Genomic DNA, 16,508 nt, shown 5'->3' on the forward strand with positions numbered 1-16,508 from the left:
ACAGAGACTTCTACATGTGTAACTTGTAGAACAGCGTGTATCATATGTACAGAAATAAACTGCAGCTGAAGAGTCCTTTAGCATGATTTATTGTGCATGTGTTTTTTTTGGGGACTTCTCACTGGTGCTCAGAATTTATTATTACATGGGTAGTACACACACACACACACACACACACACACATACTAACAAGCAATTTTTACATGTTTATATGTCATCAAAGGTACAGAGATATTATTGTTTATTTTATGTTTCTTTTGAAAATGTTACTTTGCTAATCGCAATGTCATGAAATCTTGTATCCTGTGTAAAAACCCCAGCTGCTGTGGTTGCTATGGTGACAGCGATGCTTGTTAATGTTAGCGCAGATCTTTTCGACATGTTATTATGTTGTTTTTTGTTGTTGTGATTTTCTATCTTTCATTGGTTAAATGATAGAATATGGGTTTTCTGGTTAAGTTTCACTCTCTAAATGTTTACTCGATTTGTAATCAACTCGTTATTTTTAGTATTTTAACATGCTGTTTGTAGTGGTTGATCATTCCTGTTCATATTTGTTATTATGACATTAGGCTACTTACGTTATTTATGTGACCTACAGGACATTGTTGTGCTGCGCTTAACATTACACAGCACAATATAGCAACTTAGATTTCCAGATGAAATTTTTTTTTTACTAACGGACCTTGAGGGGAGGAGAGTCTGCCAGTCTCTCTCTCTCACATGCACACACACGCACGCAATTTCATTTTTCCATGTTTTTACAGTAAAGGTTCACAGACCCAGTACTGCCGCTTGCCTCGTGATGTTAACAGTGCCAGAACAAAACGCAGCATCACAGCGAGTAGACAGAATTGTCGGGGTACACAAGCTGGCTTGGTATTGTGAAACAGTGCGGTTGTGCACAGCTGGATCTCTTGAGTTGTCGCGTATTTGTTCACTGAACGTATGGATGGACAGGTAGCTAGCTCACGTTAGTTGTAGGAACTAACCACAGCTTAGCTTGCTCTAGCTAGAAGTGTCCAATACAGCGATACGCTGTATAATGATCCCATAAACTAAACTTCATATCATTTTAAGCAACGGATCATCCAGCATATTGCAGAGAGGAAGAGCATGTTAAAGCAATGAAAAAAAGAAAGCAAAAACATGAAGGCATTGTGTAAGGCATTGTTTTATCGCTTCGACAAGAGCTTAATCGGGTGATTGTGTCTGTAGCCACGCTGTCGATGTATTGCATAAAGGCGCATTTTTCGCCGCTTTCATCGCTTACGGCCATACCACTCTGAACACGCCCGATCTCGTCCGATCTCGGAAGCTAAGCAGGGTCGGGCCTGGTTAGTACTTGGATGGGAGACCGCCTGGGAATACCAGGTGCTGTAAGCTTTTCTTCTTAGCTATGTTTCTTTTCATTTTTGCCTCTTTTCACGTACAACGTGGCTTCATTTCTTTAGGGTTTTATTTTATGCTTTCTTTCTTGCTTTTAGGTTTAGAACTGTAGCATTTTGGAACTTAGTAAGTGCACCGGGTTCTCATAAACGTATGTATGTTTGTCTTATCAATTTCACCAAAACAACTCCATGTTTCTTTACTTTTACATCTTTCTCTTACCTTCATGTATTATGCCGTTTGTGTGTGCGAACACTTTCGGAGCAATTATCTAGGTGCGTTGGACCGCACGCCACTCAAAGCTTTTATTAACGGAACTGGAGGTTGGTTGCGTCGAGTTCAACTCCGTCCAATCATTTTGGGATTAGAACATGGTTTTACTCTTGAATCCCTTTCGACATTATATGTGCTATGTACATTTTAATGGGTGTTGTTTTGGGAAGGGATAGACTAATTTTAGTTACTGCAGCCTTTCTTTCGTTTGCTAACTATATTCATTCTGTTCCTTCTACCAGGGGAGCCAAGTCTGTCTCTCACTCATACATACACACACATACACACATACACACACACACATTAACAAGCAATTGATTTTTTACATGTTTATATATCATCACAGGTACAGAGATATTATTTTTTATTTTATGTTTCTTTTGAAAATGTTAGTTTGCTAATCGCAATGTAATGAAATCTTGTATCCTGTGGAAAAGCACAGTGGAAAAAAATATTATTTCTTAATAAAAGTGAATAAAGTCACCACAGTATTCATAAGCATAACCATTTTTCCCATCTTTGAAAAACACTGCAACAGTCTTAAAAACATCTCAACATAAACATCTCATGTCCTATTTGGTTTATTTAAACATTGACTGAAATCAACCTGTTTTTTGACACTAGTAGACCTCCAAAACCATTACCTACACATCAAAAACAGATTAGATGAATGAATGAACCACACAAAATCATATTAAGGTGTTTTTATTTCTATTGTTGGCAGTGACTATTCCCATGCTGTCACTGGTGCAAAACAGCCAAGAGATCCATCACAAATAGTTGAAATGACAATAAAGGTTTAGCCAGCAGGGGGGTTTGTGTGCACATGAAGCCTCCAGATATGAACCTTTTTTTGAACCAATTGGATGGAAAGCTTCAAGGATTCATCTGGCAATCACTACAAAAACAAACAAAAATGTTTTAGAAAATAGAATTTAGCATTTACAAGTTACAAGTTCAATAAAAGAAAATCAGCAATCATAAATTCTCCAAAATAAGTCAACATCAAAACTCCACTCTTGAAATTTCCTTTGGAAACTAATACAAGGAAAAACAGGAAATTGGGTGATGTCACTTCCTGTCTTTAAGCAGGACAATTCCCCATAAAGCTCCCCTTCAAAGACAACATGGAAGACTCTCCACAAAAAAATCACAGGTAAGTTCATTTTTTCTTAATATACTTTTGTTTTACCTACTTTGTTAAAATATACAAACTTTTCTGTGTTAATCCTGTGTTTTAATTTACATACATATATAAATATATATACACACAGCATATGTGCATTTCAAACCCACAGTCCATGAACACACTGTGGTGGAGGGTAACTATCACAAGACATTACACTCATACTGTGTGCATCTGCGCCTGTGTCACTCCACCACACAGAAAACAGCATGAAAAACCTTTCCCAGTTTCCAAAGATTTCCAACTTTAATGTGTTGATTTGTACAGAGACTTCTACATGTGTAACTTGTAGAACAGCGTGTATCATATGTACAGAAATAAACTGCAGCTAAAGAGTCCTTTAGCATGATTTATTGTGCATGTGTTTTTTTTGGGGACTTCTCACTGGTGCTCAGAATTTATTATTACATGGGTAGTACACACACACACACACACACACACATACTAACAAGCAATTTTTACATGTTTATATGTCATCAAAGGTACAGAGATATTATTGTTTATTTTATGTTTCTTTTGAAAATGTTACTTTGCTAATCGCAATGTCATGAAATCTTGTATCCTGTGTAAAAACCCCAGCTGCTGTGGTTGCTATGGTGACAGCGATGCTTGTTAATGTTAGCGCAGATCTTTTCGACATGTTATTATGTTGTTTTTTGTTGTTGTGATTTTCTATCTTTCATTGGTTAAATGATAGAATATGGGTTTTCTGGTTAAGTTTCACTTTCTAAATGTTTACTCGATTTGTAATCAACTCGTTATTTTTAGTATTTTAACATGCTGTTTGTAGTGGTTGATCATTCCTGTTCATATTTGTTATTATGACATTAGGCTACTTACGTTATTTATGTGACCTACAGGACATTGTTGTGCTGCGCTTAACATTACACAGCACAATATAGCAACTTAGATTTCCAGATGAAATTTTTTTTTTACTAACGGACCTTGAGGGGAGGAGAGTCTGCCAGTCTCTCTCTCTCACATGCACACACACGCACGCAATTTCATTTTTCCATGTTTTTACAGTAAAGGTTCACAGACCCAGTACTGCCGCTTGCCTCGTGATGTTAACAGTGCCAGAACAAAACGCAGCATCACAGCGAGTAGACAGAATTGTCGGGGTACACAAGCTGGCTTGGTATTGTGAAACAGTGCGGTTGTGCACAGCTGGAGCTCTTGAGTTGTCGCGTATTTGTTCACTGAACGTATGGATGGACAGGTAGCTAGCTCACGTTAGTTGTAGGAACTAACCACAGCTTAGCTTGCTCTAGCTAGAAGTGTCCAATACAGCGATACGCTGTATAATGATCCCATAAACTAAACTTCATATCATTTTAAGCAACGGATCATCCAGCATATTGCAGAGAGGAAGAGCATGTTAAAGCAATGAAAAAAAGAAAGCAAAAACATGAAGGCATTGTGTAAGGCATTGTTTTATCGCTTCGACAAGAGCTTAATCGGGTGATTGTGTCTGTAGCCACGCTGTCGATGTATTGCATAAAGGCGCATTTTTCGCCGCTTTCATCGCTTACGGCCATACCACTCTGAACACGCCCGATCTCGTCCGATCTCGGAAGCTAAGCAGGGTCGGGCCTGGTTAGTACTTGGATGGGAGACCGCCTGGGAATACCAGGTGCTGTAAGCTTTTCTTCTTAGCTATGTTTCTTTTCATTTTTGCCTCTTTTCACGTACAACGTGGCTTCATTTCTTTAGGGTTTTATTTTATGCTTTCTTTCTTGCTTTTAGGTTTAGAACTGTAGCATTTTGGAACTTAGTAATTGCACCGGGTTCTCATAAACGTATGTATGTTTGTCTTATCAATTTCACCAAAACAACTCCATGTTTCTTTACTTTTACATCTTTCTCTTACCTTCATGTATTATGCCGTTTGTGTGTGCGAACACTTTCGGAGCAATTATCTAGGTGCGTTGGACCGCACGCCACTCAAAGCTTTTATTAACGGAACTGGAGGTTGGTTGCGTCGAGTTCAACTCCGTCCAATCATTTTGGGATTAGAACATGGTTTTACTCTTGAATCCCTTTCGACATTATTTGTGCTATGTACATTTTAATGGGTGTTGTTTTGGGAAGGGATAGACTAATTTTAGTTACTGCAGCCTTTCTTTCGTTTGCTAACTATATTCATTCTGTTCCTTCTACCAGGGGAGCCAAGTCTGTCTCTCACTCATACATACACACACATACACACATACACACATACACACACACACACACACACACACACACACATTAACAAGCAATTGAATTTTTACATGTTTATATATCATCACAGGTACAGAGATATTATTTTTTATTTTATGTTTCTTTTGAAAATGTTAGTTTGCTAATCGCAATGTAATGAAATCTTGTATCCTGTGGAAAAGCACAGTGGAAAAAATATTATTTCTTAATAAAAGTGAATAAAGTCACCACAGTATTCATAAGCATAACCATTTTTCCCATCTTTGAAAAACACTGCAACAGTCTTAAAAACATCTCAACATAAACATCTCATGTCCTATTTGGTTTATTTAAACATTGACTGAAATCAACCTGTTTTTTGACACTAGTAGACCTCCAAAACCATTACCTACACATCAAAAACAGATTAGATGAATGAATGAACCACACAAAATCATATTAAGGTGTTTTTATTTCTATTGTTGGCAGTGACTATTCCCATGCTGTCACTGGTGCAAAACAGCCAAGAGATCCATCACAAATAGTTGAAATGACAATAAAGGTTTAGCCAGCAGGGGGGTTTGTGTGCACATGAAGCCTCCAGATATGAACCTTTTTTTGAACCAATTGGATGGAAAGCTTCAAGGATTCATCTGGCAATCACTACAAAAACAAACAAAAATGTTTTAGAAAATAGAATTTAGCATTTACAAGTTACAAGTTCAATAAAAGAAAATCAGCAATCATAAATTCTCCAAAATAAGTCAACATCAAAACTCCACTCTTGAAATTTCCTTTGGAAACTAATACAAGGAAAAACAGGAAATTGGGTGATGTCACTTCCTGTCTTTAAGCAGGACAATTCCCCATAAAGCTCCCCTTCAAAGACAACATGGAAGACTCTCCACAAAAAAATCACAGGTAAGTTCATTTTTTCTTAATATACTTTTGTTTTACCTACTTTGTTAAAATATACAAACTTTTCTGTGTTAATCCTGTGTTTTAATTTACATACATATATAAATATATATACACACAGCATATGTGCATTTCAAACCCACAGTCCATGAACACACTGTGGTGGAGGGTAACTATCCCAAGACATTACACTCATACTGTGTGCATCTGCGCCTGTGTCACTCCACCACACAGAAAACAGCATGAAAAACCTTTCCCAGTTTCCAAAGATTTCCAACTTTAATGTGTTGATTTGTACAGAGACTTCTACATGTGTAACTTGTAGAACAGCGTGTATCATATGTACAGAAATAAACTGCAGCTGAAGAGTCCTTTAGCATGATTTATTGTGCATGTGTTTTTTTTGGGGACTTCTCACTGGTGCTCAGAATTTATTATTACATGGGTAGTACACACACACACACACATACTAACAAGCAATTTTTACATGTTTATATGTCATCAAAGGTACAGAGATATTATTGTTTATTTTATGTTTCTTTTGAAAATGTTACTTTGCTAATCGCAATGTCATGAAATCTTGTATCCTGTGTAAAAACCCCAGCTGCTGTGGTTGCTATGGTGACAGCGATGCTTGTTAATGTTAGCGCAGATCTTTTCGACATGTTATTATGTTGTTTTTTGTTGTTGTGATTTTCTATCTTTCATTGGTTAAATGATAGAATATGGGTTTTCTGGTTAAGTTTCACTTTCTAAATGTTTACTCGATTTGTAATCAACTCGTTATTTTTAGTATTTTAACATGCTGTTTGTAGTGGTTGATCATTCCTGTTCATATTTGTTATTATGACATTAGGCTACTTACGTTATTTATGTGACCTACAGGACATTGTTGTGCTGCGCTTAACATTACACAGCACAATATAGCAACTTAGATTTCCAGATGAAATTTTTTTTTTACTAACGGACCTTGAGGGGAGGAGAGTCTGCCAGTCTCTCTCTCTCACATGCACACACACGCACGCAATTTCATTTTTCCATGTTTTTACAGTAAAGGTTCACAGACCCAGTACTGCCGCTTGCCTCGTGATGTTAACAGTGCCAGAACAAAACGCAGCATCACAGCGAGTAGACAGAATTGTCGGGGTACACAAGCTGGCTTGGTATTGTGAAACAGTGCGGTTGTGCACAGCTGGAGCTCTTGAGTTGTCGCGTATTTGTTCACTGAACGTATGGATGGACAGGTAGCTAGCTCACGTTAGTTGTAGGAACTAACCACAGCTTAGCTTGCTCTAGCTAGAAGTGTCCAATACAGCGATACGCTGTATAATGATCCCATAAACTAAACTTCATATCATTTTAAGCAACGGATCATCCAGCATATTGCAGAGAGGAAGAGCATGTTAAAGCAATGAAAAAAAGAAAGCAAAAACATGAAGGCATTGTGTAAGGCATTGTTTTATCGCTTCGACAAGAGCTTAATCGGGTGATTGTGTCTGTAGCCACGCTGTCGATGTATTGCATAAAGGCGCATTTTTCGCCGCTTTCATCGCTTACGGCCATACCACTCTGAACACGCCCGATCTCGTCCGATCTCTGAAGCTAAGCAGGGTCGGGCCTGGTTAGTACTTGGATGGGAGACCGCCTGGGAATACCAGGTGCTGTAAGCTTTTCTTCTTAGCTATGTTTCTTTTCATTTTTGCCTCTTTTCACGTACAACGTGGCTTCATTTCTTTAGGGTTTTATTTTATGCTTTCTTTCTTGCTTTTAGGTTTAGAACTGTAGCATTTTGGAACTTAGTAAGTGCACCGGGTTCTCATAAACGTATGTATGTTTGTCTTATCAATTTCACCAAAACAACTCCATGTTTCTTTACTTTTACATCTTTCTCTTACCTTCATGTATTATGCCGTTTGTGTGTGCGAACACTTTCGGAGCAATTATCTAGGTGCGTTGGACCGCAAGCCACTCAAAGCTTTTATTAACGGAACTGGAGGTTGGTTGCGTCGAGTTCAACTCCGTCCAATCATTTTGGGATTAGAACATGGTTTTACTCTTGAATCCCTTTCGACATTATATGTGCTATGTACATTTTAATGGGTGTTGTTTTGGGAAGGGATAGACTAATTTTAGTTACTGCAGCCTTTCTTTCGTTTGCTAACTATATTCATTCTGTTCCTTCTACCAGGGGAGCCAAGTCTGTCTCTCACTCATACATACACACACATACACACATACACACACACACATTAACAAGCAATTGATTTTTTACATGTTTATATATCATCACAGGTACAGAGATATTATTTTTTATTTTATGTTTCTTTTGAAAATGTTAGTTTGCTAATCGCAATGTAATGAAATCTTGTATCCTGTGGAAAAGCACAGTGGAAAAAAATATTATTTCTTAATAAAAGTGAATAAAGTCACCACAGTATTCATAAGCATAACCATTTTTCCCATCTTTGAAAAACACTGCAACAGTCTTAAAAACATCTCAACATAAACATCTCATGTCCTATTTGGTTTATTTAAACATTGACTGAAATCAACCTGTTTTTTGACACTAGTAGACCTCCAAAACCATTACCTACACATCAAAAACAGATTAGATGAATGAATGAACCACACAAAATCATATTAAGGTGTTTTTATTTCTATTGTTGGCAGTGACTATTCCCATGCTGTCACTGGTGCAAAACAGCCAAGAGATCCATCACAAATAGTTGAAATGACAATAAAGGTTTAGCCAGCAGGGGGGTTTGTGTGCACATGAAGCCTCCAGATATGAACCTTTTTTTGAACCAATTGGATGGAAAGCTTCAAGGATTCATCTGGCAATCACTACAAAAACAAACAAAAATGTTTTAGAAAATAGAATTTAGCATTTACAAGTTACAAGTTCAATAAAAGAAAATCAGCAATCATAAATTCTCCAAAATAAGTCAACATCAAAACTCCACTCTTGAAATTTCCTTTGGAAACTAATACAAGGAAAAACAGGAAATTGGGTGATGTCACTTCCTGTCTTTAAGCAGGACAATTCCCCATAAAGCTCCCCTTCAAAGACAACATGGAAGACTCTCCACAAAAAAATCACAGGTAAGTTCATTTTTTCTTAATATACTTTTGTTTTACCTACTTTGTTAAAATATACAAACTTTTCTGTGTTAATCCTGTGTTTTAATTTACATACATATATAAATATATATACACACAGCATATGTGCATTTCAAACCCACAGTCCATGAACACACTGTGGTGGAGGGTAACTATCACAAGACATTACACTCATACTGTGTGCATCTGCGCCTGTGTCACTCCACCACACAGAAAACAGCATGAAAAACCTTTCCCAGTTTCCAAAGATTTCCAACTTTAATGTGTTGATTTGTACAGAGACTTCTACATGTGTAACTTGTAGAACAGCGTGTATCATATGTACAGAAATAAACTGCAGCTGAAGAGTCCTTTAGCATCATTTATTGTGCATGTGTTTTTTTGGGGGACTTCTCACTGGTGCTCACAATTTATTATTACATGGGTAGTACACACACACACACACACACACACACACACACACACACACACACACACACACACACACACGCACACACATACTAACAAGCAATTTTTACATGTTTATATGTCATCAAAGGTACAGAGATATTATTGTTTATTTTATGTTTCTTTTGAAAATGTTACTTTGCTAATCGCAATGTCATGAAATCTTGTATCCTGTGTAAAAACCCCAGCTGCTGTGGTTGCTATGGTGACAGCGATGCTTGTTAATGTTAGCGCAGATCTTTTCGACATGTTATTATGTTGTTTTTTGTTGTTGTGATTTTCTATCTTTCATTGGTTAAATGATAGAATATGGGTTTTCTGGTTAAGTTTCACTTTCTAAATGTTTACTCGATTTGTAATCAACTCGTTATTTTTAGTATTTTAACATGCTGTTTGTAGTGGTTGATCATTCCTGTTCATATTTGTTATTATGACATTAGGCTACTTACGTTATTTATGTGACCTACAGGACATTGTTGTGCTGCGCTTAACATTACACAGCACAATATAGCAACTTAGATTTCCAGATGAAATTTTTTTTTTTACTAACGGACCTTGAGGGGAGGAGAGTCTGCCAGTCTCTCTCTCTCACATGCACACACACGCACGCAATTTCATTTTTCCATGTTTTTACAGTAAAGGTTCACAGACCCAGTACTGCCGCTTGCCTCGTGATGTTAACAGTGCCAGAACAAAACGCAGCATCACAGCGAGTAGACAGAATTGTCGGGGTACACAAGCTGGCTTGGTATTGTGAAACAGTGCGGTTGTGCACAGCTGGAGCTCTTGAGTTGTCGCGTATTTGTTCACTGAACGTATGGATGGACAGGTAGCTAGCTCACGTTAGTTGTAGGAACTAACCACAGCTTAGCTTGCTCTAGCTAGAAGTGTCCAATACAGCGATACGCTGTATAATGATCCCATAAACTAAACTTCATATCATTTTAAGCAACGGATCATCCAGCATATTGCAGAGAGGAAGAGCATGTTAAAGCAATGAAAAAAAGAAAGCAAAAACATGAAGGCATTGTGTAAGGCATTGTTTTATCGCTTCGACAAGAGCTTAATCGGGTGATTGTGTCTGTAGCCACGCTGTCGATGTATTGCATAAAGGCGCATTTTTCGCCGCTTTCATCGCTTACGGCCATACCACTCTGAACACGCCCGATCTCGTCCGATCTCGGAAGCTAAGCAGGGTCGGGCCTGGTTAGTACTTGGATGGGAGACCGCCTGGGAATACCAGGTGCTGTAAGCTTTTCTTCTTAGCTATGTTTCTTTTCATTTTTGCCTCTTTTCACGTACAACGTGGCTTCATTTCTTTAGGGTTTTATTTTATGCTTTCTTTCTTGCTTTTAGGTTTAGAACTGTAGCATTTTGGAACTTAGTAAGTGCACCGGGTTCTCATAAACGTATGTATGTTTGTCTTATCAATTTCACCAAAACAACTCCATGTTTCTTTACTTTTACATCTTTCTCTTACCTTCATGTATTATGCCGTTTGTGTGTGCGAACACTTTCGGAGCAATTATCTAGGTGCGTTGGACCGCACGCCACTCAAAGCTTTTATTAACGGAACTGGAGGTTGGTTGCGTCGAGTTCAACTCCGTCCAATCATTTTGGGATTAGAACATGGTTTTACTCTTGAATCCCTTTCGACATTATTTGTGCTATGTACATTTTAATGGGTGTTGTTTTGGGAAGGGATAGACTAATTTTAGTTACTGCAGCCTTTCTTTCGTTTGCTAACTATATTCATTCTGTTCCTTCTACCAGGGGAGCCAAGTCTGTCTCTCACTCATACATACACACACATACACACACACACATTAACAAGCAATTGATTTTTTACATGTTTATATATCATCACAGGTACAGAGATATTATTTTTTATTTTATGTTTCTTTTGAAAATGTTAGTTTGCTAATCGCAATGTAATGAAATCTTGTATCCTGTGGAAAAGCACAGTGGAAAAAAATATTATTTCTTAATAAAAGTGAATAAAGTCACCACAGTATTCATAAGCATAACCATTTTTCCCATCTTTGAAAAACACTGCAACAGTCTTAAAAACATCTCAACATAAACATCTCATGTCCTATTTGGTTTATTTAAACATTGACTGAAATCAACCTGTTTTTTGACACTAGTAGACCTCCAAAACCATTACCTACACATCAAAAACAGATTAGATGAATGAATGAACCACACAAAATCATATTAAGGTGTTTTTATTTCTATTGTTGGCAGTGACTATTCCCATGCTGTCACTGGTGCAAAACAGCCAAGAGATCCATCACAAATAGTTGAAATGACAATAAAGGTTTAGCCAGCAGGGGGGTTTGTGTGCACATGAAGCCTCCAGATATGAACCTTTTTTTGAACCAATTGGATGGAAAGCTTCAAGGATTCATCTGGCAATCACTACAAAAACAAACAAAAATGTTTTAGAAAATAGAATTTAGCATTTACAAGTTACAAGTTCAATAAAAGAAAATCAGCAATCATAAATTCTCCAAAATAAGTCAACATCAAAACTCCACTCTTGAAATTTCCTTTGGAAACTAATACAAGGAAAAACAGGAAATTGGGTGATGTCACTTCCTGTCTTTAAGCAGGACAATTCCCCATAAAGCTCCCCTTCAAAGACAACATGGAAGACTCTCCACAAAAAAATCACAGGTAAGTTCATTTTTTCTTAATATACTTTTGTTTTACCTACTTTGTTAAAATATACAAACTTTTCTGTGTTAATCCTGTGTTTTAATTTACATACATATATAAATATATATACACACAGCATATGTGCATTTCAAACCCACAGTCCATGAACACACTGTGGTGGAGGGTAACTATCCCAAGACATTACACTCATACTGTGTGCATCTGCGCCTGTGTCACTCCACCACACAGAAAACAGCATGAAAAACCTTTCCCAGTTTCCAAAGATTTCCAACTTTAATGTGTTGATTTGTACAGAGACTTCTACATGTGTAACTTGTAGAACAGCGTGTATCATATGCACAGAAATAAACTGCAGCTGAAGAGTCCTTTAGCATCATTTATTGTGCATGTGTTTTTTTGGGGGACTTCTCACTGGTGCTCAGAATTTATTATTACATGGGTAGTACACACACACACACACATACTAACAAGCAATTTTTACATGTTTATATGTCATCAAAGGTACAGAGATATTATTGTTTATTTTATGTTTCTTTTGAAAATGTTACTTTGCTAATCGCAATGTCATGAAATCTTGTATCCTGTGTAAAAACCCCAGCTGCTGTGGTTGCTATGGTGACAGCGATGCTTGTTAATGTTAGCGCAGATCTTTTCGACATGTTATTATGTTGTTTTTTGTTGTTGTGATTTTCTATCTTTCATTGGTTAAATGATAGAATATGGGTTTTCTGGTTAAGTTTCACTTTCTAAATGTTTACTCGATTTGTAATCAACTCGTTATTTTTAGTATTTTAACATGCTGTTTGTAGTGGTTGATCATTCCTGTTCATATTTGTTATTATGACATTAGGCTACTTACGTTATTTATGTGACCTACAGGACATTGTTGTGCTGCGCTTAACATTACACAGCACAATATAGCAACTTAGATTTCCAGATGAAATTTTTTTTTTACTAACGGACCTTGAGGGGAGGAGAGTCTGCCAGTCTCTCTCTCTCACATGCACACACACGCACGCAATTTCATTTTTCCATGTTTTTACAGTAAAGGTTCACAGACCCAGTACTGCCGCTTGCCTCGTGATGTTAACAGTGCCAGAACAAAACGCAGCATCACAGCGAGTAGACAGAATTGTCGGGGTACACAAGCTGGCTTGGTATTGTGAAACAGTGCGGTTGTGCACAGCTGGATCTCTTGAGTTGTCGCGTATTTGTTCACTGAACGTATGGATGGACAGGTAGCTAGCTCACATTAGTTGTAGGAACTAAGCACAGCTTAGCTTGCTCTAGCTAGAAGTGTCCAATACAGCGATACGCTGTATAATGATCCCATAAACTAAACTTCATATCATTTTAAGCAACGGATCATCCAGCATATTGCAGAGAGGAAGAGCATGTTAAAGCCATGAAAAAAAGATAAGCAAAAACACCAAAGGAATTGTGTAAGGCATTGCTTTATCACTTCGAGAAGGGCTTAATCAGGTGTCTGTGTCTGTACCGACATATTCTGGAGGAGGAGCGGACTGAATGCCACACCTGCCCTCTATACTAACTTCAACTCTCTATTGCAGCGTGAAACTTTTGAGCATGGCTCCATCCCCCCATGAATATTTCTGCTCCATTCATGATGCTGGGTATGAAACTGTGTAGGGTTATGCCTCCTAACATGACTGATATCAAAAATGGGCAGCTATCACATTTTTCTAGATGGCCCATGTTTTAAACCGTCTGACCGTTTCAATCGGTTATTCTGTCTGCTCTCTGCCTAACCTCATTTGGGAGGCTTACTTTCTCCCTTACAGGTCTGCTCAAGAATCTGAGCTGATGCTGTTGACCAGGGTCTGCCATCTACTCCGGGATCAGGTTGTCACCATCTACACTGATTCTCGTTATGCATTTGGGGTTGCTCATGACTTCAATAAGACTCGTCGCTCCGGGGGTTTTGTATCTTGGAAGGTAAGCCAATTTCTAATCCAGGACTAGTGTCTGCAATTTTGTCTGCATGTACACTACCAGCTTGGCTGGCTATCGTAATGGTCAAGGGTCATGACACAACCTCTGAGTCTGACACGGCCACTGGCAATGCTTTAGCAGATGAGATTCCACGTTGGGCAGCTGTTAATGCCCCCTCATGCCCGTACACTATATCCTCGATGTGTGAAGCTGTCGCCACGTTTTCTCATTGCTTTGTGCCGAATAATATCAATCTGCGTTTCTTACAAACTCAGAGTACACAACAGGACTGCTCTCACTGGGCTGATTAGGGCTGTAGTCCTGATTAAAATGGTCTAATCCGTGACCCGGAGGGGCATGTGACCCAGAGGGGCGTATCACCCTTCCTAAATCTATTTTGCCATTTCTTGTGCGCCATTTTCATGGGATTTCACATATTGCACAAAGGGGGAATGACGGCTAACATTCAAAAACAGTTTTGTATTCCTGCAAAACGTATAACTGTAAAACTCCTCCTAGTTAACCTGTGCCAGAAGCAACCAACACAAGCCAAATATGATGCCTTACTGGCTCAAGAATATTCCTTTCAGTGTCTACAGATAGACTTTATGCACATTCCACCTTGTGGTCAGTTGAAGTACTTGCTAGTGATTGTAGACAGGTTTTCCAAGTGCACTGAGGCGTTTCCTTGTTCTAAGGAAGACTTTTAACAGGCCTGTCATCCCACTGGAACTTACGCTAACTTAATTTAGATTTAAAAAACTGATCAAAATGTTTCCTCTTTCATTTAAATCATCACATCCGTGTTCAGGGAATTCTTGCATCTTTATGGGACTCCCAGGAAGTTCAAGAAACACGTGTAAGAGCCCTGCTGTTCATACTGCCTTGTGTAACCCTAGTCAGATGTTTCTATCAACAAGAATACAAAACAAAAAACAACAAAACTCCCCAAAACTGTGCAAACCATCATAAAACAATAAAACTGTTCTAGGTACAGCTGCAATTTAGCAATTCCTGAAAAATGTATTTTCATCTCGATCAGTTCCACTCCTTGGTCCTCTGTGTTTCTTTGCACCTATAAGGCTTGTCTTGTACATATTGTTTGTTGGTGGAGTTGTTTGTGTTTACACTGCTTGTTTACACTCACCTGCTGTCAGAGGGTATATGTATTTTTTCTGTCATTTAGGCATCTGATAAAGTGACAAAGGAATTAATCTACAAAACCAGAGTCGATCTACTAACAGGTGGTAGTGTTGTAACACTGACAGTGGTAGAAAAGAGAATAATTTTTTAAAACCAGAATTTATTTTTCACGTTACATTCTATATTAAATAAAAATAAATTTACTTCAGATCTCAGGGCAGAGCTGTGTACTGTATGGCAAATAGTAAATTGTTAATACATAGATTTAATTAAGTATTTAATGCAGATCATTCGTATTGACTGAATGAACCTTTCACTCTTCTGTCATGTCTATCTGCCTAACTATTGTGTGTGTGTGTGTGTGTGTGTGTGTGTGTGTGTGTGTGTGTGTGTGTGTGTGTGTGTGTGTGTGTGTGTGTGTGTGTGTGTGTGTGTGTGTGTGTGTGTGTGTGTGTGTGTGTGTGTGTGTGTGTGTGTTTCTCACTCTCTCACACACACACACACACACTCTCTCTCTCTGTCTCTCTCAATGTCACATTCTCTCACTCTCACTCTTGCATGCTGGCCTTTGGTAACATTGCCCTCCACCACCTGCACCTCCCGTTCTCCACCTGTACCTTGTGGCCTCTGCCCCCTGCCTTGCCCTGCACTGCCCTTCCACCCCACCTGGCTGACTGAGTGAGTACTTGGCCATTCCAGCCAATCCGAGCATCAGGGTCAGCTGTTACAGAGGACAGACGAGTGTCACACAGTACACTGTTCTAAGCCCTCTATTCACCCCTACACTGTTCTAAGCCCTCTATTCACGCCTACACTGATTTAAGCCCTCTATTCACCCCTACACTGATTTAAACCCTCTATTCACCAGTACACTGTAATGATACATTGCAAACTGCCCTGACTGCCTCTGTCTCAAATGCAGAGCTCCAGTGTAAGATCTGTCATCAACTCCACTAGTCAGCAGTCTGGCAGGAATGATCCACAAAGCATCAGCTATTATGGATCTCTGTATGGACCTCCATTCTCAGATGAGGACCATGGCAAGACTTTAAGGCCCATGCAGTCAAGAGTTTGCCAGTCTAAGACCACATCCTGTTTTATTAATGGACTAAACAAGGTACAGTTTGTTTGAGTCAAAACATCTGGTTTATGAAGCTCATGTGATACACCCATCATCTTTAACCCAAACTGGATCAACTGCACCAGTCGTTGAAGC

At 38.5% G+C, this 16,508-nt stretch overlaps 4 non-coding genes across 4 annotated transcripts; all 4 read left to right on the forward strand.

Moving 5' to 3' along the window:
* Positions 1–1,267: 1,267 nt before the first annotated feature.
* Positions 1,268–1,386, forward strand: LOC145659750 (5S ribosomal RNA). The gene has a single exon (XR_014125876.1). It is a non-coding gene; the product is annotated as a 5S ribosomal RNA (ribosomal RNA).
* Positions 1,387–4,374: 2,988 nt separating this feature from the next.
* LOC145659754 (5S ribosomal RNA) lies at positions 4,375–4,493 on the forward strand. The gene has a single exon (XR_014125881.1). It is a non-coding gene; the product is annotated as a 5S ribosomal RNA (ribosomal RNA).
* A 3,005-nt stretch (positions 4,494–7,498) lies between these two features.
* On the forward strand, positions 7,499–7,617 carry LOC145659775 (5S ribosomal RNA). The gene has a single exon (XR_014125913.1). It is a non-coding gene; the product is annotated as a 5S ribosomal RNA (ribosomal RNA).
* A 3,033-nt stretch (positions 7,618–10,650) lies between these two features.
* LOC145659756 (5S ribosomal RNA) lies at positions 10,651–10,769 on the forward strand. Its single transcript, XR_014125884.1, has one exon. It is a non-coding gene; the product is annotated as a 5S ribosomal RNA (ribosomal RNA).
* Positions 10,770–16,508: the final 5,739 nt, after the last annotated feature.

The sequence above is a fragment of the Electrophorus electricus genome, chromosome 1, assembly GCF_041902795.1.
Source record: "Electrophorus electricus isolate QZ-2024a chromosome 1, ASM4190279v1, whole genome shotgun sequence".
Taxonomy (NCBI): Eukaryota; Metazoa; Chordata; class Actinopteri; order Gymnotiformes; family Gymnotidae; genus Electrophorus; species Electrophorus electricus.